The 27,902-nt window shown below is 33.3% G+C and overlaps 1 protein-coding gene and 1 long non-coding RNA gene across 7 annotated transcripts in view; one reads left to right on the top strand and one right to left on the bottom strand.

Moving 5' to 3' along the window:
* Window positions 1-27,902, bottom strand: part of LOC105489997 (N-acetylated alpha-linked acidic dipeptidase like 2) — a 1,462,458-nt gene that overhangs the window by 1,298,637 nt on the left and 135,919 nt on the right. The window lies entirely within an intron of this gene.
* On the top strand, window positions 273-23,068 carry LOC139361921 (uncharacterized). Its single transcript, XR_011619901.1, has 3 exons — window positions 273-331; window positions 14,014-14,071; window positions 22,944-23,068. It is a non-coding gene; the product is annotated as an uncharacterized lncRNA (long non-coding RNA).

The following is a 27,902-nucleotide window of genomic DNA, read 5'->3' as shown; positions in this document are numbered from 1 at the left end:
ATGAAAGCGTATGTCTGTAAAAAATCTTATACTCAAATGTTCATAGCCCAAAGCTGAAAACAAGCCAAATTTCCTTCAACAGGTAAATAGATAAACAAATTGTGGTATACATACAATTTAATACTACTTATAAATAAGAAGGAATGAAGTATTGATATATATTAAATAGAGAGACAGAGAGAATACTATACGAATCAACTGATATCAAATTCTAGAAAGTGTTTATAGCAACACAAAACAGATTAGTGGTTGCCTGGAAACAAAAGGTGGCACAGGAAGTGACGGGAGAAAGGGATTAAAAGGAGTTATGAACATGTTCATCTTCACTTTGGTGAGGATTTCAAATGTATATACGTGAGTTCAAACTGCATAATTGTACACTTTAAATATGTTCAGTTTATTATATGTCAAGTATTCCCCAATAAATTTGTTTATAAAAAGATGAGTGGATTTTCTAACATAAATTATTAAACTTAGCCATACGTTTCTCATCTTGAAAATATTTTTGACATAATTATGAGAGAACAACAGCAATTTTTAAGAACTAAAAGCCTTTCCACATGAAAAAACTTACAAATGTTCAAAAGTGTGTAATTTTTTGTTACCATGACTACTCAACAGCTTCATAAAATGTTTTATGTTAAATTATCCTTTTCTGTTATATATTTCTGTAAGGTTAAACTAAACACTTGCTTTTATATCCTTACACATTTTTCCTTATTTTTTTTCAGGAAAAAACAATGTTAAAACCCCATCAATTTCTTAAACAAGCTAATTTTAAAAGTTCAATAATTTTAAAGTTTAAAGTCTCATTTACTTGATGACTTTGGTAGTAACTGTATAAATTTAAATACTTCACTAGAAATTTTTAAATGATCCATATAGAAATTAAATTGAATATCTAAAATTTAACTTTTTGATTCTTTGGATTTTATTTGTTTATAGGGGAAATATATATATTGGTTAGATATCTCAGAATCATTCTCTAAGGTGAAGTGTCTTTTAAAGGTTATATATCTTACAACTAAGAGTTGAATCTTAGTTAATTCATGTTAATGATTTTTATAAGTTCACTTGGAATATTTCGAGATTAGCACCATTCTCACAGGAAAAATAAAAATGTGCTTAAAAGTTGGCACCTTAGTGTTTCAAACTTTATACATGCAATTGTAAAACCTGGATTAAATTCAAACAAGTACTGTACATCTATAAAAGAATAAAAATGAACTACTGAGAATAACCGATGTTATATCATCTTAATTTTTAAAATAATTCTCAACTATGAGTCTGGGCTGAAATTAGTACAAGAGTAACAGTAAAAATTGATTAATTCAGTTTCCACTTCTGAAGCAGACTGACTAATTTTTAGAATTAGCATGATTTATCAACTGACTCCTGCACATGTTAGTTCCTCATACAACCATGATAAATCCATGATAGAATCAGACGAAACTTGTGACATCTCATTCTGCACCCAATCCTCTCAGTCCTCACAGCTCATCACTGACATGGAGAGAGCAGTGATGATTCTCACTGCTGTCTTTTAAATTAAGTGGGCAGAGAGACAACTAATTTATAATGTAGAATTTAAGTGTGCTTGTTTTCAAATAAAATAGCTTTAATTTTCCGGGAATGTTAGATAATCATCTTTAAAAAAATAGCAATTTCTTATTTTTTCCCTCTCACTGGGCATATGATCACAAAGTAGAACAAGGTATATGAAATCTCCAGGCTCCATACAAAGTAAATATTATGTCAACATAAGCACAGTTGATGAAGCCACCTGAGAATGTGAGCTATGGCTACCATCCAATATACAAGTGGGCTTAAAATATTCATACGTGTATACCCAGTCACCGTGACAATTCTGTAGCAATCACAGTTTAATGCCATATCTAGAAGGATGTTCAACATTCTTTTAGTTTGTTTTCATTTTTTAATGTAATGTTTACAGTGAAATACAAAAATCATAAGTGTACAAATCAATACATTTTGACAAACACATTTATGTGTATAATTAACAAATGTATCAAGATAGGAACACATTCATCTCTCCATAAAGTTTCCTCATGCCCACTCATGTATTCCTCACTCCCATGTCTCTGTACAATCATTTATTTGTAGACTTCACCACAGATTAGCTCTGCACGTTCTATAATTTCAAATAAATGGAAGCAGACAATGTATAATCTTGGAAGTCTAGTTTCTTTTCTTCACCATCATGTTTCTGACATTCACCTATGTGTTACTTGTGTTAGTATATTTATTTTTATTTCTGAGTGGTATTCCAGTGAATGAATATGGCACAATTGCTCATCCATTCCCCTCTTTACAGATACCTCTGTTGGTTCCAGTTTAGGTCCATTATTGGTAAAGCTGCTATGAAGATTCACATGCAAGAATTTAGGAAGACATATATTTTTATTTTTATTGAGTAACTGCTTAGCAATTGCTAGGCCATGGGTGGGTGTTTGTTTAACTTTATAAGAAAATGCTGAGACTTTTTTGAAAGTAATTGTGCCATGTTATCCTTTGATCAACAACCAACATTTGGTGTTGTCACTCTTCATTTCTGTCATTCAAGATGTTAGTGGTCTCTGTGTGATTTTTGTTCTCATTTCCCTGACAACTGATTTTAATTACTTATATGTGCATATTTTTCTTTGTGAAATGTACATTCAAACCTTTGGCTGATATTTTTAGCTATATTTTTTCTTTGGTTGGATGATGAAGCCTTTGTGAAATATATATTTTGCAAATATTTTGCCCAGTTTGTGGCTTATCACATTCTAAATTGGGACTTTATATTTAGTTTTGATGAAGTTTAATTCATATAATTTATATTGATAGAGTTTCGTGTCCTGATTATATCCAATTATGAATAGAATCCTCCTATGTTTTTATATGACTGTTAAAGAAATTAAAATACTTTTTTATGTAATTACTTGCATAGGTACCATTTCTGCCACTCTCTGTTCCTTCCCATACATCAAAGTTACCATCTGTTGTCAATTTCCCTCAGTATGAAGAATTTCCTTTAACATTTCCTGTACTACAAATCTGCCCTTCACAAATTCACTCAGTCTCTTTTAAGTAAACATATCTTGCTTTCAGCTTAAAGTTGAAGAATATTTTTAGTGACTGCAGAATTTGAGGGGTTTTTTTTCTTAAAACACTTTAAATGCGTTGTCCCATTGTCTGCTGATCTCCTTTGTTTCTGATGAAAAGTCAGTGATAACTTCCATCATCTTTTCTCTATATATAATGTAATGATTTTCGATATTTTCTCTTTACATTTGGTTTTCAGGAGTTAGCTTAAGATGTGCCTAGGTAAGGGATTCTTTATATTTATCCTGTTCTGTTTTCCTAAAATTTTTGGATATAAAATCAATTATTGTTAACAAAAAAAGAATTTTTTGGCAAATATATTTTCAAATTATATTCTGCTCCATTATTTCCCTCCTCTTTTTCTGAAATAGCAAATACAAATATGCTAGACTCATAGTATTGTTCCACAGGTCACTGATAATATGTTAACTTTTTAAAACCTTTTTTCTCTTTGTTCTTCAAATTGAATAATTCCTATTGATTTCTCTTCACCTTCATTAAACATTTCTTCTGCCATTCCTAACCTGCTGTTAAGCCCATCCACTGCAATTTTTATTTTAAGTTTTGTACTCTCTGGTTCTAAAATTTCCATTTTTAAAATATAGTTTCTATTTCTCTGCTCTAATTCTCCATCTATTCACTAATCAGAATCATATTTTTCTTTAAGTCCTATATTAAAAGCACTGTATTAATGTTCTTGTCAGATAGTTTCAAGATCTGATTCATCTGAGTAAATTTATGCTGATCATTTTTTCTTAATTATGATTAATATTCTTCTGTTACCTCACATGTCTAGAAAATTTTGACTAGGTAATCTAAATTGTGGAGGGTACCTTGCAAACACTCCGGATTCTATTATCATCCTCTTAAGAGGGTGATTTGCATTCCAGTAGATAGTTAACTTGGCTATTAAAATTCTTATCTTCCTTATATTGGGCAGCAGTTAAAATCTCTGCAAAGTCCTTTTAATATTCAGTTGTCATTTTGCATAGTCCAGAGGTCAAGAAAGGATTTGGCAGAATTTATACACGACTTTCTTATTAGATTCCAGCCATCCTGCACTATGCATCATTGGGTGGCAAATCACACAAATGCAAGTATCCCCAGTTTCTGTCTACTTCTGGTCACTGTACAATTTGTCCAATACTTGCCTTTTATTTATATTTGACATCTGCTGGCAGGTTAATCAATACACTATTCTATAACAGCATCAGTAAAGTTCCAACATTTGTTTATAACATTTTAACATTTCTCAAATATCCCTCTAAAATAATATGACTTAATCAGATATTTGGTTTTCTAAAAAGAGAACATAATAACAGAAGAGAAAACTATTTTTTAAAATGTCCCATTATTCAGATTGTTTGCATCGAATGTGTTATATGTATGTAGGCATCTAAACACTTGAATTTTTATTTTTCATCTAGACAGTTGATTGTCAAATCATGGGCTAATATAAGTCACCAAGAGGAACTTAAGCATTTATCCTGAAGCTCCCTGTAATGTTTAATATCTGCTCAAATGTTTTTATAGTTTCTTATAACGGGCATTGAAAATATATCTAGTTTAAAACAAATCAGTCTCTCCAGATTAAGAAGCATTATATTTTACTCTCTCACATTGCAGAATGCAATTGACTGTCATAGTAAAGGAAATGGCATACCAATGAAATGAGAACATAATTATTTTTTACTTTTCTTAAAATATGAAGGAAGCTATCATTTAAACCTTACTTCATTGTATTACATTCAACAAGTTCTCTTGAAAGAGTGGCAGCAAAGCTATTAAGCTGTCAAGCCCAACACAGAATGGCCATGTTCCCTCAGGGTTTGTTTAAATTTAAAGAAGATAAGAACAGTAAAGAAATATAGTGCAATGAAGTAAAAAATGCTCAACATCACTGTCATCCATTCAGCAGTAAATACATACAATGAAAAACTACTTGAAATTGTGTATATAATGTACACAGTTAAATCTAAATAGAAATATTAGATATTACTTCCATTTCACATGTTTATATTTTAATTCTTACAAAGCTCAAAACAATTCTATCATTTATAAGAGAACTTCACATAAAAGTGAAGGAAATACATCTATAGTCCCCTCATAGTGATTTAACCCAAAAGTGTATCTACATAAATTCCATACAAATCAAAAGTATCCTCTAACCACAGTACTCTCATATAATTTTCCTTCTTAACATTTAATTCAAGTTTTTATAATTTTTTTGTCTGTATGTCTACTTCTTTAATTTCTGCTTATTCTATTTTCCACTTGGCTTCTAGAGTTTAGGAACTATATCTATTTTGTTAAACAATATATACCCAGGCTGGGCACGGTGGCTCACACCTGTAATCCCAGCACTTTGTGAAGCCAAGGTCAATGGATCACCTGAGGTCAGGAGTTCAAGACCAGCCTGACCAACATGACAAAGCCCTGTCTCTACTAAAAATACAAAATTAGTCAGGCATGATGGGGCATGCTTGTAATCCCAGCTACTCGGGAGTGTGAGACAGGAGAATCGCTTTAACCTGAAAAGTGGAGATTGCTATGAGCTGAGATTGCACATTGCACTCCAGCCTGGGCAACAAGAGCAAAATAAATAAATAAATAAACAAAAAAACAAACAAACTATATATACCCAATGACTGGCTCAGTGTCTGGGGCATAATAGGTATCTAAGAAATATGTATTGAGTAAATGAATGACTAAATTAACAATTAATAAATATACAGCTGAAATGCATACCTACCTTTTTTCTTACACATTCCTCTTCCAAATAAACTTACTATAGACTTTTGATCACACAAAGTATATGTAACTTCAGTGACTGTCACTAAATTTAGAAATTTCACGATGGAATATTCCTTAAGATTTATAACCAGGTTTTTCCTCATAGTTTCTGGCCACTGTTACACAAAATCACCAATTTACATATCTCTTGACAATATTCATGAATGCTTTAAAATTAGAACAAGAAATAACATATTTATAATATTTACCATCATTGATAACCTAAGAATTTTAAGGTTAATTCATCACTAACTAGAAAATGTTTGGGCTTTAAACTGAGTAGTCAAATAGTCAAAGAGTAAAAAATTGATGACAAAGTACCAACTCCACTGAAGATGCTGAATAACTAAGGAGAAAGTCAGAAATGTATATTTTAGGTAGAAATCTTTTAAGTGTTCACTGCTTTCGTAATTTTGCCAGAGACTTAATTTTGTTGTCTACAATATAAAATGAGTAAATTATTCATAAAAATACTACTTGATTCTCATTTATTCATTATCTCCTGCAATGGAGAGTTGATCAAGAGAAATATGAGTACTTCTAATACCAAATTTTTAAATATATTTTTAAAAAATTAACCAAAATGATACAATCAGTTTGTAAAACCATTGTCAGTTTTTTAAAAAGCTATATATTCAGCTACCCTATGACACAGCCATTACATTCTATTTTATTTTCCAAAGGAATAAAAATATGTGTCTACAAAGAGATTTGTATAAAAATGTTTATAGCAGCTTCATTCATAACAGCCCAAAGCTGGAAATACAGATATTTATCAAGAGAAGAATGGATAAACTCGTTTTGCTTTTATAAATCGTATCAGAAAATAAAAATACACCACTCTATTGATACAAGCAACATTATAGATAAGTCTCAAAAAACAAATTACACTGAGTGAAGGTAGCCAATCAGTACATAATGTCTGATTCTATTTATTTGAATTCTAGAAGAGACCAAATGAACTTGTGATAGATATTTGCTTCTACAGGGAATACCAACTGAAGAAGGACACAAGAAAATTTAATGAAGTGAGAAAAATGTTCCTATATTGATTGACATGTACTAATCAATCTGAATGATGGATATGCATAATATTTGAGTATTTCACTGTGTATATAGTTCAATAAAAAAAGTTATTCAGATAATTGCTTAACAGAGCATCATTATTGTGTGATCAGAAATTTTTATACAATGACATCAAATATAACATATCATGCTCATAACATCCTTTTATCTATATTATACTTAGGGAAAATAAAACATTAATTACTACTTACTCTGCTTTAAAAAAAAAAAAAAAAAAAACAGAACTATCTAATTTTCCAGACAGAGCAGCTGAGGCAATGTTGAAATGTTTACAAGTTCAAAAATATAATGTATATGAAAACACAGTATAAGTTAGAAAGTTTTAACAAACATTATGAATGTAGCAAAAATTTTATCAAAATCTACAAAAAAGTCAAAAATTCTCTCTTCTTGAATTTTCTTTTAAAAGGCTCTTTAGCATATATCTACTGGAATTCAGAAAATCATATCAATTGACCCAAATTAGTTTGAAGATGAGTAGAAGTTATATAGCAGAAACTACCTAAGTAAACACAGAAAACTATTCAAAATTTAAAATTCACAGGTGAATATTCATTCTTTAAAGGGATGCTTTAATTCACAAGGGAATTAACTGTTATAAATTCTAAGTCTAGTGGGGCCAGCTTGCACTGGTTGACAAGAACTAAATGTGTACATCTCTTCCCTATGCTAAATGTTGTCACATTGGTAGCTTGAAATTAGCTCTGGCAGGTGCTATGGTTTAGATATGGTACATTTAGTTTCACCAAGTCTCATGTTGAAATATGATCCCCAGTGTTGGAGGTGGGGCCTGCTGGGAGTGTTTGGATGGTGAGTACGGAACCCTCATGAATGAATTGGTGCCATTCTCATGAGTGTGAGTTCTCAATTAGATACTGCTAGAATTAATTGCTTAAAAAAGTGTGGCATCTTCCCTCCCCCTCACCTTGCCCCTTGCTTCTGTTCTATCACCATGTCATCTCTGCACACACCTGCTCTTGTTCACTTTCTGCAATAACAGTCTGAGGCCCTCACCAGAAGCAGATAATGGTGTCGTGCTACCTGTAAAGCCTGCAGAACCATGAGTCAAATAAACTTTTTTCCATTATAAATTACCCAGCCTTAGATATTCCTTTACAGCAACACAAAAATGGACTGAGACAGCAGGAATATTTACACCATGCAATCAGCAAATTTTGGCCAGGTGCGATGGTGGACACCTTTACTCTCAGCTACTCAGGAGACTGAGGCAGAAGGCTCTCTTGAGCTCAGTCTTGACTCAGGAGGTCAAAGCTGCAGTGAGCTATGACTGTGCCACTGTATTCCAGCCTGGGCAACAGAGTAACACTATATCTCTAAAAATTAACAAAAATAAGAAGAAAAGGAAAGAAATCAGCAAACGTTACAGTTCAGCACTTTCTGCCCCAAACTGCCAGCTATGAGAATTTACCAGCACACCACTGTCTAAGCCATGTTAATAGAGTATGAAATAACATGAATTCAAATAATTGAGTACAACTTTTTAAGAGGTCAAATGATATATATACACATATAGTAAGGTAGTGATGTGGTGGTAATCTGTGATGAGCTGTTAGTTAAGAGAGTAGATTATGGAGCCATAATATCTGAATTTGAATACTACTTCTGCCTTTACTAGGTGTGTGACCTGGATCAAGTTACTTAACTTCTCTGGGTCTCTTATTCTTATACGGGAAATTAGGATCATACCATTACCTACCTCATAGAGTTGTTTTAAAGATTTAAATGAGATAATATACACAGAAAATTCCTTGCATTCCAAACATTCTAGTAATTATCACTGTTATTATTTGAATATGGCCTTGTACTATTAAAGATTTAATCCTACACTTTAAGCCTGTATTGCTACCAGGAATAACATTTTTAAAGTTATATTTTCTAATTGGTTGTGCTATATATAAATGCTATTGATTTTTTTTATATTGATCTTGAGTCCCTCAAAATTGCTGAACTTTTTCATTAGACACAATGGTTTATAGGCAGATCTTCTTGAATTATTTGTGTAACAATATCATTTTTTAATAACAATATTTTATTTTTGCAAATTTGTATACCTCATTTCTTTTCTTTTTTATTGCTTTGGCCAAAAGAAATCATTACTGCATCTTTGTCTTGTTTCTAACAGTAAAACAAATGCTTCTCAAATTCATCATTAACAGTGATGCTTACTATATGATTCTGGCAAATACATTTTACTAAATAAGGGAAGTTGCATTCTGTCATAGCTTTCTAAGATATTTTACTATAAAATGTTATGTAATGCTATCAAATTTTTTTCAACCTCCATAGCAACTACAATATTTTAGCCAGGTGTGGCAGCATGCACCTCCAGTTCTCGCTACTCAGGAAACAGAAGTGGGAGGATAACTTGATCCTGGTAGGCAGAGGTTGCAGTGAGCCAAGATCACACCACTGCACTCCAGCCTGAACAAGAGAGCAGCACTCTCAATAACTAGGAAGAAAGAAGAAGAGGAGGAAGAGAAAAAGGAAGAAGAATTATCCATATATGTTCACCAGTGAATTTGGCCTGTAATCTTTTCCTTGTCCAGTTTTGCTATCAAGGTTATACTACCTGGAGTATCATAAAAGGAACAGGGTAGCTTTCTTCATTTTTATTTTCTAAAAAGTTTGCAGGCAATGGGGTTATCTTTTCTTTGAAGGTTTAGTAAAACTAGCCTGAAAAAATATTGGGATCTAATACTTTATGTAGTTTTTGTTGAGTAATTCAATTTATTCAGTGTTTCTGGGTCAAATCAGACATATTTTTTTCTTGAGTCATTCCCTACCCACCCAGCTCCTTATAAAACATATAAGGTCTTTTATTTTTGCTTCTATAACTTTATCTTTGCTTCTCAGTAGGCAAGCAAGTTAAAGCCAGACTTCATCACCCAGTTTAATTAAAGATATGGGCCAGTAGTGGTGGCTCACACCTGTAATCCCAGCACTTTGGGAGGCCGAGGCAGGTGGATCACCTGAGGTCGGGAGCTTGAGATCAGCCTGACCAACATGGAGAGACCCCGTCTCTACTAAAAATACAAAATTAGTTGGGTGTGGTAGTGCATGCCTGTAATCCCAGCTACTCGGGAGGCTGAGGCAGGAAAATCTAAGCTTAAACCCAGGATGTGGAGGTTTGGTGGGCACAGATTGCACCACTGCACTCCAGCCTGGGCAAAAACAGTGAAACTCCGTCTCAAAAAAAAAAAAAATTATATATATTCATTAGTGAATTTGATCTATACGTTTATTGATACTACTGTCTTTGGCCTGTTTTGCTATTAAAGTTACAATAGTCTCATTAAAAAGACTGAAAAGATTTTTCTGTTTTTAGTTTATCCCAATTTTTAGCCTAAAATCAGATAATATTAACAAGTTGTTTTACTTTCTCCAGGTGTATTTTGTGTCATGTACAAAAGACTTCACCTATATTTTCCAAAAGTATTGTATAGTTCCTTGCTATTCAGAGATGTCTACAGACTAGCAGCACCAACATCACCTGGAAGCTTATCAGAAATGCAAGATCTCAGGTCCCACCCCAGACCTACTGAATCAGAATTCACAATTAACAAGATCACCAAGTGGTTTATAACTAAGTAAATTTGGAGAATCACAGTTATAGATCATTAGATGCACCCGATTATAAGTAAGCATTGATTAAATAAGGATTCATGATCAAATATATTAGGAAAATGCTGAGTTAAAGGAAGTTTAACAATTTCTTTACTATGGAGCTTACCAGGACCACCTAACATTTCTGAGAAAAAACTGTTACAGAATTAGTATTATCCAAAATGCACCATAAAATCACAATGCTAGTTAGGATGGAAATGTAATTTCTAGAATCAGGGCCTAAAAGTTATCTTTACAGCAGGTTTGAACAGCCATGACATATCAAATGTGAAAAGGAAAATACAAGGGATCCTACTTAAAGTTGTGACCCTTAAGCTAGAATATACAAATGTTTTAAGGCCCTGAAAGAACTCTGTGTACATTTAACTAAAAGATACTTCCTACTGTTGAATCTCCTAGCGTGCCTTATATTGGCTTACATGTCTATTTCTCTCACTACATTATTTGAGAAAGGACTATAAGGATTCCAGGATTACATTAAAACTTTTACGATTTTAAAATACAACAATCTAATAAATTATTTATATGAAATACAAATCAACCTGTCATGTCCTATTTATTTCTTACTTAATTATGAGCTCAATTTAACCCACATTTCAGGTAGCTATACAAATGTTAATAACACTCATTTATGTATAAAATATACGTTTAAATTTTATAAAAATCTAATGCTAAACTTTTGCTGCAAGACATGAAAAATACATAAATAAATGAGACCACACTTGCCCTCCCATAGGTATTAAAAAAAGCATAAATAAATAAATGTACAATTGCTTTCAGACATGAAAACAAGCAGTGCAACACTATGATCCCTGGAAGAAAACAAATATACATATGTGATCCTAAAATCATTGTTGCATTCTGACTGGAAGTGCTTTCCAGATGCAAAGCAAGAAGTCTCACAGAGTTGAAGAAAAAGAGATAGCATTAGGGGAAGTTTTGGAAGCTAAAATTTGCAGGAGAGAGTACCAAAGTTGATGACACCATACAGAGAAAGAGCTATAGGAAGCTTCACAGTGGGAGTCCTGAGTTGTTTGCCTAATAATAAGCAGTTCACATATATGGTGAAACTATGAGGCTGAGCAAAAACAAGCAAGGGAAGCTGTTGGCTAAATCATTCCCAAAATTCTAACCAGGATGTAGAGATATCCTTGAACACTTAAAGCATTTGCATGTTAACCCAAAAGTGTCATCTCATAGCAGTACAGCTAAACTAGCATAGAATAAACTATATTTTAAAACTAATATAGCTGATCATAATTTAACTCCTTGGTAAAACAAAATTCAACAAACTTTAAAACAAAAAACTCAGGCACGCAGTACTGTAACACTCAAACACCTAGTCAAAGTTATTAGACATGCAAAAAAGCAGGGAAATGATACTCATTACCTAGAGAAAAATCAGACAATAGAAAGAGATCCTAAAATGACAGAGAGGATGGCAATAGTAGATAAAGATTGTAAAACAGTTGTTGTAAATATGTAGTGCTAATGGGTACACATAGTTGTCAAAATTCATTGAACTGTACACTTACGGGTGCTTTTCAAATATAAATTAATCTTCAACTGGGGAGTTTTTTTAATATAATGTTTAAAGTTTTAATTTCTATACTATTCTTACATTATTAATTTTATAAATTTAATAATGTCCTTGGATCAAGTCTCCTTATTAAAAGCATTATTTCTTATAGAAAATGATATACAAATGTTATTACTCCTCCAAAATATAGTGTACATGTAATACATTCTCTTCTGCAACCTCTGTTAGCTAATCTTATAATCTTTTCACTTTTAAATATAATTCATAATATTAATGAAAGCTATAATATGATCAAACAAGTATGACATATTTTGATGGCTGAAATTCTGAAAACTTCATTATTAGGCAATAAAGATACAATATAATCATATACATATTGAGAAAGTGTAGCATGCATTGGACAACTTAGCTTTTGTATAGATAAAATGTTAGGAACCTGGAAATGTTGCAGTATAGATTTAATTATGGTATAATTTAAAGAATATTCTGTATTAAGATAAATGCAGTTATATTTCACAAAATATTCTTTTTTACAAAAATGAATAATAATAATGAACGTGGAATAAATCCACAAACACCTTCAGCAATTGTACCTAAGGTTATATGGCATAGGGATTCAGAAAAATAAAAATATTGGTTCCTACCCATATGGGCTTACAGTCTCAGTGGGTTATAAGACCAATAAAAAACAGACATATCCCAGATATATATACATATATCAGTACTAATAAAATCACAAAAAAAGATACAGCTTCATTCGCTGAATAGTTAAAGCATGATTTTCTGTGTGGCTCATTCAGCAATTTTCATGCATTGCCTTCTTACAGCCCTTTCCCAGTTTTCCTTCCTTTTTTATTTGTACTGTTACTAAAGCACTTAATTCAATATAGCTTTTCATATATGTACGTGTTATGTCCCTTTCTTCAGGACAGGAATCATATTTCATGCGCAAGCAATATGGTGTGGTGAAAAGACTTTCTGAAACAGATTCAGAAATAACTGAGTCCTAATTCTAAACTGAGTTGCTATTCCACTAACAAAACTTTCTTGTACTTATAAAAATTATGTCTCATAATAATGAGATCACCTGGAATGGTGATCTTTACAAAGTATGTATTCAATCAATATGTATGTAATTAATTAAGTTATTAATTTGTGGTATCAATAAATAGAAGTTAGTGTTGATAGAGGACAGAAAAATAGATTAGTATGTCTGTGAACAATAAATCCAAACAAATCTACTTGTTTTTCCCAAAGAAGAAAGAAACTGTGGCTCACAAATGACATGAATACTTAAAATATCCTCACAGGTAGACATTACCTATATCATAATTCTACTATTGTATGGATTTATGCCTGAAAATAGCTATAAATACTCACTTCCAACACATAGAAATAATATTGAACAAATAGAGAAGAAGTAATTTTTATTTTATGCTTTACTTTCTGTGGTAGAGTTTCTATGACCTTCAAATGAAAATATTCAAACGATAAAATCTTGCATCTATCTGTGTATTAATAATAATGATAATTATAACTATCACTATTTCATGTTTTGGGAGACTACTGGGTACCAGGTACTACATAAGGTTCTTTTCTTTCCATTTAATACTTATATTAACACTATTATCCTCATCTTATAAATGACAAAACTGATATTCAGAAACACTAAACAACTGACATATGATCATATTGATTTGTTTATTTTTAAAAGGAAGTATGATTTAAAACTAGGCCTGAGTCATTTGACTATAACAGATTGCCTTCTGATACTATCATAAAATTTGTAACTCATTTTGTATTATTGAATGAAATATGTAACATTCTCAAATCAATTACAGGTATGATGACACTTGAAGTGTATCAGAAATATAATATGCACGAAAATTTGCAAGTCAGGTAGGTAAAATTAATATGATTAGGGAAAATGCTCTAATTAGAAGTTCAGTGCCTGTTTGAATATAATTGAAAAAAAAATTGAAGAAATTTGTTTATAAACAAAAAGTCTATATCTACTTTTAAACTGCTAATGAGTATTTAAAAATTAAATATGTTATGCAAAGAAATCCCATATTGATTTTAGATATGAATTATTATTTAAAATACTTAAAATATGTATGTATGTACACATTATATTTCCAATTTTATTAAATGTAAAACGTAATAAAAATTTTAATAACACGAAATGTCATAACTCATGCCAAACCAGAATATCTATTACCATCTCTGAAGATGTAGCTAAAATATTGAATTATTTGTGTCACAACCTATCCCTGATATGGGTTATTTCTGCTATGTCTCTCTTGCATTCTGGAATGAGAACCTAAGACATTATGGTGCACACTAGTACAATATGCCCAGTTTTTCAATTTAAAAATTAGATGACTATTGAAATGGCCACAACAGTGTCAGCATCTTTGATGTATACTTATCTAAGTAGAATTTAAAGTTGGAAAAAAACCCTATCATTAATAAAATATACCTTTTGCTTTGTTGTTTTCTTAAAAAAATTAATCATGGACCACTCAAATACTACAACAGACTCCTCAAATACCAGCGATTTGAAAAGAAAAAATAAACAGAACTTTTAGAAATAAAAATATAATAATTGAAAACTAAACGAGGAAAATTTTAAAAAACAGATTAAACAGAACTGAAAAAAGAATCAGTGAAGAGAAACAGAGTGAAGAAATTAACGTAGTTGGAGCACAGGTCATAAACAAGATAGAAAAATAAGGGAAAAAATTAAAGACATGCAATATGGAATGAGGGAAGCTAAGATAACTTTCAACAGAGAACTAGAAGTGCAGTGTGAAAAAAAAAGAAAAAGAGTCTATACATGAAGAGAAATGACTAAAAAATGTCCAACTGGTGAAAGCAATTAAAAGAATACATGCTTAGGCACATCATGGTAAAACTTCAGATAACCAGGTAAAAAGAGGAGGTGAAAAGCAGCTTAGAGGAAAAAAGCCAGATCCTCTACAAATGAAGCCTCGCCTCACTGGTAACAAACTCCTTCACATCAGCAACAGACCTCAGAAAACTACAAAATATTATCTTCAAAGTGCTGAAACAATTGTGTCTGAATAAACTGTATTTTAGGATGAAAGTTAAATCTACAAAAATATCTGTATTTAATAATAATTTCTAAATGGTAGGGATTTTATTGAAAAAAGAAAATTAAAATATTAAGTCAGAAGGGTGATCAGATCCAAGTGTGCTAAGATCCTAGTACTATATTACAATTTAACTTATATTTCAACTATATACAGTACATTTCAAGAATAACCACTAAAATAATAGTTATAGAGGGCATAAATTCCCAAACAGAAGATGGAGAAAATGGAATAAAAAACAAAGACATGCAAAATTTAGTCAATTCAAAATGAAGAGAAAAGGCACAAAAAAGTAGGGCATATAAACGGAAAAGACACAGTGAGACAAATAACAATAATCAAAATAAATATGAATGTAATAATTCTTCAGCTATACAAAAGAAAATGTCTGCTGGATATTTTTTAGACTCTAGTTATACTAAAATTCAAATTGACATCACCAAATGCTGGTGAGGATGTGAATTAACAGAAACTTTCACTCATTGCTGGTGGAAATACAAAATAGTACAGATACCTCAGAAGACAATTTTAGCAGTTTCTTACAAAACTAAACAAAATCTTAACAAATCCAGCAATCCCAATCTTTAGTATTCAACCCAAATGAGTTAACAAAAACCTGCACATGAATGTTTTTTAGCAGCTTTATTAACAATTACCAAAAATTGAAAGCAACCAAGATATCCTTCAGTAAGTGAGTGGATAAAAAACCTGGAACACTTATAAAATGTAATACTGTCAAGAAATAAAGATAGATGAGCTATTAAACCATAAAACGACATGGAGAAACCTTAAGTACACATATATAAATGAAAGAAGACAATCTTAAAATGTTACATTCTGATGATTCCAACTATATGATGTTCTGGAAAAGGCAAAACCATGGACAGTAAAAAAGATCAGTGATTGCCGAGCATTCGGGGGAAGGGAGGCAAGAATGAATACGTAAAGCACAGGAAATTTTTAGGACATCAAAACTATTCTGTGTGGTATTACAATGGTGGCTATATGTCATCATACATGCTTCAAAACCCATAGAATATACAATACAAAGAAAATCCTAATGTAATCTATAGACTTTAGTTAAGATTAATAATACTGAATCAATATTGGTTCATTAATTGTAACAAATATACCATACTAATACAAGATGTTAATAATAGGGGAAACAAGGGGGGATGGTGGTGAGGGGGTATATGCAAACCCTGTATTTTCTTCTGAATTGTCCTGTAAAATTGGAAAATTCAGAAGCAACTGGAGTTTGCATATACCCTCTAAAACTGCTCAAAAAATAGTCTATCAATTTTCTTAAAAAACTGTAAAAATTAAATATAGCATTTTTAATATCAAAAAATTCACCTATAGAGACTCAAAACAAATGTAAAACATACACTTTTGACAGTCTGTAGAGAAATGGAAAAAAAAAAAAGATATATAAAGCAAATGCAAACCAAAGGAAATCTGAAATATCCAAATACATTTCAGACAAGATATAACTAAATTGTTACTAGAGATTAGAAGGACAATTTTGTTATAATAAATCATTAAATTCATTAGAATATATAACAATTCTAAATTGTATGTACACAATTTAAAAGTCCCAAAATACATAAAGAACAAGCTGAGAAAAATAGAAAAATTAATAAATCAAAACCATTAAAAGAGACTGACACACCACTTTGAAATACTATTAGGTTACTTAGACAAAATTAACAGTTATAGAAACGTATAACAATAAAGTTAACAAAATTAATTTCATGTACATCACTAAACCATACAATCACTAATTAGGGAATACACATTCTTTTCAAGTACTGTAGGGTCTCCCAGGTTTCCACACCCACCAGGTCCTCCAGGTCTCCATTCCTACCTTGTTACCCTCACTGACATCCTCCTCCTTTTATTCTGTGTCCTAACCTAGAAAGATTAAATGCCTTGATTACTCTGTGACCTTGCCAGCCACATGTTTTCTCCCAAAGGATGTAAAGCAATCCAGAGCCTTAAACATTCCCAGGCACTGATAAAGCTATTCAGGTTGAGGCTCAAAAACAGTAGGAGATTAAAATCTTGCTAAATATGTAGAAAGTACCTCTCCAACCCAACCAGCCCCCAGTCTACTCCCCCTGGCTCTGAGCCAAAATCCTTAAACTCATATGAATCTTACATGAACTCCATTACTCCATTACCAACTCCTTAACATTGGTCGAGCATACCTAAGTAGAACATCTTTGCTTTGCTATCTGCCTGGAAGACCGCAGCACACTGTAAGTTTCCCTGCGCTTTGGACAGATCACCCTAGTGTTCAGTGCTTATTTCTTTGGAATTCCAACCAGCCCCATCTACAGAAGGTTTAAAGGAGTACCTTGCAGGAACTCTCTTGCAGCCAATCTTGGGGTGACTCTTATGATGGGTTTAGCCAAAGAAAAAAAGCAAACATATAATATTAATGAATATTGACCATATTCTAGGCCAAAAAGTAAGTCTTGAAAAATTTCAAAACATATACAGATCACCTTCTCTGATCAGAATGTAATTAAATTACAAGTTTGTAAACACAAACAAACCTACAAACATACACTTTAAAAACACATAGTTAAATAACTTAGGGATCAGAAAATAATCATAATGGAAATTTTAAAATACTTAGAAGGGAATAATAATAAGAATACTACGGATAATAACTTGTAAAACGTCATTAACTTAGTAGTATCTAAAATGACATTGTAAGTTTAAATGACATATTAGTCTTAAGTTTTGTCTAGGTGCCTCTGAATAAATTAATCCAAATAAATCTTTCTCTCCATGACAAAAGCTCCCACATTTTTAAGAATATGATTTGAGTTTTGTAGTTATTGATGGTAATGACATATTAATATATTTTAATTTTTATCTCATAAAATTTCTAAGAATTCAAAGAAATTTCTGAACTTCTTTGTTACTTAAATGTTTCTTTTAAAATATTTTTGATATCACCAAAATGTATATACCATATACTTATAAATAGCTGGAGAAGAAATAATAAATGTGCTAAAGATACATTTAATTGGCAGCATCATAAAATTATTGTAGGTTAAGCATTTATAAACAAGAAACTATCTTCAAATAAAAGAAAAAAACTTAATTTTCTAGATATTCTTTCATGTGAAAAATTGAGTGGAAAATGAAGAAAATTAACAAAATCATTTCAGCCAAAACAATATATTGCTTAAATGACTACTTAAATCTGCTTTGAAAACTGCTATGTCACAAAAAACTAAATTGTCGTTACATCTTAAAGTATTTATTACTGAGTTATACAGAAATGTAACTTTGTGTTCATGTGTGAAATTTAACTAGATCTGAAGATAAATACTTTGAAGAGTTACTTTTAATTCCCAACTAGTTTCAGAAAGGTCAAATGGTGAATCTTTATAGTGAGCACAATAAAACAACTTCCATATTATTATTACAAAATACAATGTTTACAAATATATCAACTTTTACAGAAGGTCTCATGATAGAATATCACGATCTTGTGATGCCAAATAAAATTGCATGTTCCTGCCATAATTGCTTCTCCTTGCATAGTTCCAGTAGACATTACTTACATAGACTACAATAAGAATGGAGTCCAGCAAGGTGCAATATTGTGGTCCTGCTCACAGACAACTATGCAAAAAGAATGCCAGTATATGACCGATTCAAAATTAACAAAATTAAAGCACACGGATATAAACATAAATTTAAAATGTCAGTTCTACCATAGTCTGGATATCTCACTCTACCACTTTGTCATTTCTATAGCTCCACAAAAATTTTTTTTCTTATTTTTCACATATTATTCTTTTTCTATCCTCTCTGTTTTAAATTAGTGCTTCAAAAATCTCTTCTAGTGATCCAAAAATATTACCATATCAACAGCACACCTTTAAGGCTACTGGTATTTTAAATTACAAACTAATTAACATTTTCTTTCACAATCTCAAAGCATCAAACTTGTATGAATAGGTTTAATCATAAAACTCCAAATTACTTGGTGCTTTAAAATGCCTTCTTCCTATGATGCCTAAGAGTTGAGTTAAGTACATTATAAATGTAATTAGTTAAATATGGTACTGAAATTACAAAGATATAATTTGAAATGATAGAATCCTGCTGTCAATGCACAATATTTTAAGTATGAAATAATATTTCTGTATTCACTTAAGTGTATCTTTTTAAAATAATTTAGTAAGTGCTTTTAATATTAAAAATTTAGTTATAGTGATTTTTTTCACATAGTTCTAGAAAAATATTTTGAAAATAGGATTATTGAAGAATTTTCCAGAATTGACAAAAACTTTTGTACAAAAATAAAATTTCCGAAATGCACTTGAAGAGCTATACTTTAAGTCTAACTTATTAAAGAGAAAATGTCAGCACAGGATATATAGAAAGCATTTTTAAAAATAATGTGACAGCATCATAATTCTCTTTGATTTGTAAAAGTGTGGCCACTGATCTTCACTGAAAATGGTCTCAAAGATTCTTCACTTGACATCTCTCTAGTCAGGCTTCTGATTCTTCTGCTAGGCCCATCTCTGCTCTTCCTTCTAAATCCAGTCGCAGCAAAAATCTTCACTAAGTCAGTTTAGCAAGAATCCTCTACCCTCAATATCTGATTATCCTCTCTATTTGATCAGGTTCCTCATCCTTCATCACTCCTTAGGTGATGTCTGATCACCCTGGCCTGAGTTAAGTAAGAATCCTGTGGCCCTGCCCAGCAGCTCATGCCTGTAATCCCAGCAGTTTGTGAGGCCGAGGAGGGCAGATCTCGAGGTCAGGAGATCAACACCATCCTGGCCAATATGGTGAAACCCCGTCTCTACTAAAAATACAAAAAAAATAGCTGGGTATGGTGGCACGTGCCTGTAATCCTAACTACTCGGGAGGCTGAGGCAGGAGAATCACTTGAACCAGGGAGTTGGAGGTTGCCGTGAGCCAAGATCACACCACTGCACTCCAGCCTGGCAACAGAGCGAGACTCTTTCCCAGAAAAAAGAAAAAAGAATCCCCATTACTTCCATATTTCCTCTTAGTAATTTTCCATCCACTGATCACCCTGCTCTTGGGTTATAAATTACCACTTGCCCATTCTGTATTCAAAGTTAAGCCTAATCTCTCTTCCCCACAAGACCCTGCTATAGTGGTTCCTATACCTATCACAATTGTCCTGAATTAAGCCTCCTGTGCTTTAACAAGTGGTACTTAAAAGTTGTTTCCTTAACAATGGTAAATTGCTTTATCTTAGTCTATTACAGGATTTCTTTGAAACAGTGCTGTTTGAGAGCTTTTATCTCAGCGATGGTTGCACAGGGACAAAGAGAGATTTTTCTGCGTTCTAGACCAGAACGGCACCTGAAAGCACACTAAGATGCCAAATAAAAAATCACAGTTTACCAGATAACCTTCAGTACGGAGAGGAAGAGGGCATAAATTGCTAGAAAAAAGGCACATAGTAAAGTTCTAGAGAGAAGAAATAAAGTCTCTAACAGCCAAAGCCAGGTTCCAGGTGAATTGGAAACACTAAACGTAATTACAAAAACCATCAATCAAAATACAGTAGAATATTAAAATAAAGAATTTTTCATAGCTAAGCTCTCAAAAAGGTTTGCAAGTTTATAAAACTATTATCCATCTAAAATTTATTGAGCTACTCCTGTATTCCAGTCACTGAAGATAGAGCATGAAGAAAAAGTCAGTATCTGCCCTCAAAGAACTTTCTGTTGAGTGATTAGAACAACACTCTTTTTAGGCTCTACTTTGCATTAGCTGTGCAGACATTTACAAGTTACTTATTTTCTCTAAATTATCAAGTCCTAGTCTGTTCAATGGGGATTAAGTACTTGCCCTGTCACCTTTTGTACCTATTTTCATTAAAGCTATTCAGTCCATGACTTAATTTCTCCTTTTGGATTTTTAATGTAAGATACAACTTTATATTTGGACGTGAAAATTGTAAAAGCAGAAAAAACTAAAACGTAAGTACCCTAAGGGCAGTAACAGTCTGTACATCTCATCTATAATGTATCACTATTAAAGGCTAGAGACAAAAAGTAATTTAAAAAGAACCTCATTGATCCACACAGACCAGGAAACATCTATCTAAAAGTTAAAATTCTAATAACTAGAAAATTAAAAATTATTTCTGAAATTATATAGTACATCTTCCCATTTAAGATTTAAGAAAAAAGAAAACTCAGTTTTGGAAAGGTAAAAATGATTTGCTCAAAGACACAACATGTCAGTGGTAGAGTTGAAGCTAATTCCGTGTACAAGGTAGTGCAATGGACTGAATGTTGTGTCCTCCTCACAATTCATTCCTTGAAAGCTTAATCCTCAATGTGACAGTATTAGTAGGTAGGGCCTTTGGGAGGGTGGAGCCCTCATAAATGGAATTAGCACCCTTATAAAAGGGACCCTCCGGCCTTCTTTTCATCATACAACAAGGATAAAACAAAGAAGAGGGCCCTCACCAGAAGATAATACGCTGGCACCCTAATTTCAGACTTCCAGCCTCCGGAACTGTGAGAAATAAATTTCTGTTGCTGATAGGTCACCCAGTCTATAGTATTTTGTTATAGCAGCCCAAGCTGTCTAAGGCACAGCGTGGAAGCTAAAGCAACTCCATCTTGCATGATAATCTGCCATGCTGACTTCTGATTAACCCCAGTTTCAGGAATGCCTCTAAAATTTCTACTTTATCTACTGTTAAGAACAGTACTTACCATAAATCCTGTCCTTAAGCAAATTACTTCAATTGTCTTGAAAATTCCTTCTGAAGCACATATAATCTCTCACAATGGTATGGTGGGCGTAGGGGGTAGCAATGGTGCAGGGATCCACCATCTTGTCTTGCCAACACCAAGGCATGGCTTCTGTTTGTAAGTCCCTATTAATTGTTTGAGAAACTGGATTTGTCAGCCTTTTTCTTTGGCCTCTCAGTTTCCTCTTTGGGATTAAGTTTGCATCGACCTGCTCACCATGAAATACACAGGGTCTCCTGATATCTGATTTAGCACCCTTTCCAGGGATAACAAGCAAATGGTCTGTCATAGCCCCTTTCAAATCCAAGATAAAAGTCACTAATCTTTCCCTTGGGTTACATGAACCCAAGCTTTATGTAACAATCATTCTGAAGTGAATGTCCCAGGAGGCCAATTCTAATGGATCAGATTTGAAAGGCACTGTTTGATGTCATATTTTCATGTATACAGAACTGCAGCAAGTGGAGGGGAAGCAGTTGCTTATTTCAGCATAGTCTCCAAAAGTCACACATTTTCAGGAATTTGGAAGGTACATGTTGGAAAAATGTTTGATAAAACTGATGAAATTGTGTTCTAGCAGAGATACCCAACCCTCAGGCCATGGAACAGTATCAGTCCATGGCCTGTTAGGAACAAGCCACACAGCAGGAGATGAGCAGCAGGTAAGCAAGCAAAGCTTCATCTGTATGTACAGCCCCTCCTCATTGCTGGCATTACGGCCTGAACTTGCCCTCCTGTCAGATCTGCGGCAGCATTAGATTTTCAGGGCAGTGCAAACCCTACTGTGAACTGCACATGCGAGGGATCTAGGTTGTGTGCTCCTTATGAGAATCTAGTGCCTGATAATCTGTCACTGCCTCCCATCTCCCCTAGATGGGACCGTCTAGTTGCAGAAAAACAAGCTCAGGGCTCCCACTGATTCTACATTATGGTGAGTTGTAAAATTATTTCATTATATATTACAATGTAACAATAATAGTAATGAACTTGAATCATCCTAAAACTATCCCCCCATACCCAGTCTGTGGAAAAACTGTCTTCCACAAAACTAGTCTCTGGTCCCAAAAAGGTTGGGGACCACTGTGTTAGAGGAAACAAGCACAGTGGAAATTAAGACACTGCAGGAAAGAGTTACCCAGAAGGCCTAATTATATCCTTTGAAATGGCTGCTTACAACTTTGGCCCTTGACTGGCATCTGGAAACTTGGATATCAGAAGTGTTCCCACTATTCTCAGAACTGGTAGGAGTGGGCTCAGTGTGCCTAAACTGATTACACAAACAAGATAGTTTATGCTGAATACTTGCTTCTCTTCTGAGAGTCTGGAATTTTGGTACATGCCAGGCAGAGGGTACCTTCCTGACCACCCCCCAGGAAAAATCTTGGGTGCAGAGCCTCTAAGAAGTTTCACTGGTTAACATTTCACATTTGATGTCGAAAATCATTGCCGGAGGAATTAAGTGCTTCCTGTTTGACTCCACCAGAAGGCTCTGGATGTTTGTGCCTGGTTTCCCCATACACCCTTTCTTTTCACTGTAATAGCTCATAACATGAGGATGACTATATGCTGGGTCTGGTGAGTCCACCTAGCAAGTCATCAAACTTCGGGGTGCTTGGGATCCTCCTGACAAAGATACATTTAAAGAAGAACACAAAAAGCAGTTCTAGTAGTGCAGGCTCCTCCAGACGACTACCTCATGATGTTAAAAATCAGCTAGGAACGGTAGTAACTGGATGAAAATATTTCTCCATGAGCAGATTAACAAACAAGAAAAACCAGTTGCATATTTACTGAAATCCTAATACAGATGTACTTCTTAAAGGAGTCTACTATATTAAAAACTTTCCATTGCAAAAAAAGAAATCAAGAAAATGATCCCCAGAGTTTAAAAAGATTCCTCAAATATTAACATAGACATTTATGATATTAATCAAACACATCAAAAATGCAATGGACCCTTGAGAAAAGTTTTTCCAAAAGATATTTAATGAGATGAAATGACTAAAAAGTAGCTAAATTTTTATGTTCACAGTGCTATATAGTATTCATAGTAGTTTAAAAATAAAGTTTTGTGTTTTTAAGTCAATAACAAGGTTTTTGTTGCATGTAGGTCAACAATTTCACGTAGGTCAATGATTTAAAAAATTGAGTTTTTGTTATTAGAGTAAAAAGGCCAAAACAGAGTACATAATTTGTAACATGCTTTAATCATTATTAATATTCTAACAAATATAAAAATACACAGCTTTGAATGCTGTTTTTGTATAGCAATTACATGTTGTCATATAATAAAAATATATTTCTATAAAAATGTAGCTGGGCATGGTGGCTCATGCCTGTAATGCCAGCACTTTGGGAGGCCAAGGCGAGAGGTTTGCTTTAAGCAAGGATATTAAGACAAGCCTGAACAATTCATGGTGAGACCCCATCTCTAGAAAACATTAAAAAGAAATTGGTGAGGCATGATTGTGTGTACCTGTAGTCCTAGCTACACAGAAGGCTGACGCGAGAGGATTGCTTGAGCCCAGGAGTTTGAGGCTGCAGTGAGCTATGATTGTGCCACTGTGCTCCAGTCTGAGTGATAAAGCAAGACTCTGTCTCTTAAAAAAAAAAAAAAATGAATTTTAAAATCTATTAAAATTATCCAATGTCTGGCTCTTTGCATTTCAAGAACAAATATTCTTAAAAACTGAGCTTCACAGCTCTCCTTAATGTAAAGTAGTTCCTGAGAGAAATAATTCACAGTTCTATAAGTTGTCTATTAAGAAAGACAACTGCTAGATTTGAAAGCCAGATCAATATTTTCCAACGTTGTTTATTTTTTTTTTAAACCAAGAGAATGCATTCTTTTCTATTTAAGAAACAGGTCGAAATTTTTTTCACAATGAAAGGAAGCAAGCAAAAGAAAAAAAAGTTAGCTATTTTTCTGATGATATTAAATATTCAAATGGGAAAGATTAATACTTTGAAAATCTAAGGCAAAAGAACAGAACTGCTACACATACTTGCTAAAGATGTGAAAAAATTCAGCATCAGTCTCCCAGATATCCAGGATCTTTATTCATATAAGGATAAAACAAGAGTAGATAGTAAACTCATTTAGGCGGCAAATCATTCCACTTCCCATCATGGCCCATGACAGGGAATAGAATAATGAGCAGTTTGAGGGTAGGGCTGAGTTCACACAGAGATCCCTTTTCCTGACATCTAAACTGAATGTAATCACCCAGCACCTTAAATTTGCATGATATTAAAAGAAAACTTATGGTTTTACACCAACATCTATATCTGTATGTATGAATGCTAACCATTATAGATAGTACCAGAAGAAACACACACACGCACACACACAAACAGAGGATAAGGCTTCTCTCTAAGCATATACCAAAAGCAAATAATATGGATGGGGTGGTGGAAACACAACCCCCAAATACAGCACCTCGGAAACTGAGAAAACAGTGGAAACAGGAAGGTCACACTATGATCTTTCACACTTTTCCTCTGAGAACTGGCCATAAAAGAATTATCTGACCTGAAAGTAGGTAATAAGATCCTCATTCTAGAGAAGTCATCCCCTATACCCAGAAGGATGGAATGGCTTATAGAAAGGCCAAGAAGAATCTGAACAAAGAGGTCTTGCTCAGCTCCTCCCCAGTTTATTACCATTAAATCATGCTCTTTTGCTCTCCAATCATTCTTCTGCACAACTGTTCAAAAAATTGAATTTTCGGCCAGGCACAGAGATTCATGCCTGTAATCCCAGCACTTTGGGAGGCCAAGGCAGGCAGACCACCAGAGGTTAGGAGTTTGAGACCAGCCTGGCCAACATGGTGAAACCCCTTCTCTACAATAAATACAAAAATTAGTGGGGCGTGGTCGTGGGCGCCTATAACTCCAGCTACTCGGGAGGCTGTGGCAGGAGAAACGCTTGAATCCAGGAGGCGGAGGTTGCAGTGGGCCGAGATCGCGCCATTGCACTCCAGGTTGGGCGACAAGAGTGAGACTCCGTCTCAAAAAATGAATAATAACTTCCCTGTGGCTTTGGGTCTTTCTGAAGATTTCTGTGTCTCATAAAACTTATATTAAATAAATTTGTTACACTCTTCTCTTCTTGCTCTGTGTTTCCTTATAGGGATATCAGCCATGAAACTTGCAATGGGTAAGGAAAAGATGCTATTTTTTTTCACTGCTATGGTCTGAATACTTGCATCCTCCTAAAATTCATATGTAGAAAGCTAATCTCCACTGCAACAATAATAAGAGCAGGGCTTTTAGTAGGTGACTAGGTCATGAAGGCAGAACCCTAACGAATGGGATTATACCCTTGTAAAAAGAAACTCAGGCTGGGTGCGGTGGCTGACGCCTGTAATCCCAACACTTTGGGAGGCCAAGGCAGGCGGATCATGAGGTCAGGAGATTGAGAGCATCCTGGCTAACACGGTGAAAACTCATCTCTACTAAAAATACAAAAAAATTAGCCGGGCGTGGTGGTGCGTGCCTGTAGTCCCAGCTACTCGGGAGGCTGAGGCAGGAGAATGGGGTGAACCCAGGAGGTGGAGCTTGCAGTGAGCCAAGATTGCGCCACTGCACTCCAGCCTGGGTGACAGAGCGAGATCTCAAAAAAAAAAAAAAAAAAAAGAAACTCAAAGGAGATTGTTTGCCCCTTCCACTATGTGAAGAAACATAGAAGACACCATCTATGAGAAATGGGACTTCACAAGACACAATCTTCTGGCTTCTTGATCTGGACCTTCCCAGCCTCTAGAACTGTGAGTAAAAATTTTGATTGTTTATAAATTGCCCAGTCTAAAATATTTTGCCCCAAATTTACTAAGACAATTCTCTACAATATAAAGGAAAAAAATTATTGGTAGATATGACTACAAAAATTTTTTTGAGTTGCACACCATAAATACACAAATGTGAATTGGTACAATCTTTTATGGAGAAAAGTACAATACTTTAAAACACCCTCACAAATGTACATATTTTTTAATTTATCAGTACTACTTCTATGAAATTATTCTAAATGAATAATAAATGACATGCTTCATAGATTTTTTTTTTAATTGTCACATTTTAACAATGGAGGAAACATTAAAAGGTGGGAAAGAAGAAAGGAACCAGGGGAGAAAAGGAAGGAGAAAGAGTAAAGAAGAAAAGGCAGGGCAGGGGAGGGCAGTGAAGAGAAGGGAAGGGAAGAAAAAGAGAAAGGGGTGTCGATGTTCAACAATAAGCATTTAGATAAATTGTACAATTCATTTCACAGTGTATTTATTAAATTTCACCATTAAACTGTGTTATAAGTGAATATTTAATAATATTGAAAAATATTCATGATCTGCTATTACCTTTAAAAATCAAGTTACAAAACCATTAAAGATATGATACTATTTTATTTATGTATAAAGCTTTTATTAAAGGCAAAGTACACATAATGAGTGGTGGAAGAATAGTTAATTTTTCATTTTTTTCTTTTGTTTTCTAGACAAAATATAAACATTTTAAAAGATATTTATAAAATATAATGTGAGCATTCTCTAAAGACAAAAGGCTAGTAGCACATCCAATTGTTTAATTTCATCAACAATGTCAGTTCTGATTTCTTTAAAACAGAAAGTTCTACTTTACCTATAAAATATGACATGCAGAACATAATTAGCTGAATTAAAATGACCACATTTAGCTAACGGTTTATATTATGCTTAAAGATAGAATTGCCTAACACTCATCTGAAAGCAGCACCTTTAAATGTAAAACAAAAAACTACCCATTCTAAAATGAATGTACAATGGAAAGCCCAGACTGTTCATTTCCTGAATTAATCACAAG

Source organism: Macaca nemestrina, chromosome 2, assembly GCF_043159975.1.
Source record: "Macaca nemestrina isolate mMacNem1 chromosome 2, mMacNem.hap1, whole genome shotgun sequence".
Lineage (NCBI taxonomy): Eukaryota > Metazoa > Chordata > Mammalia > Primates > Cercopithecidae > Macaca > Macaca nemestrina.
The sequence above is the reverse complement of the archived record's forward strand: the minus strand, read 5'-3'. Positions and strand labels throughout refer to the sequence as shown.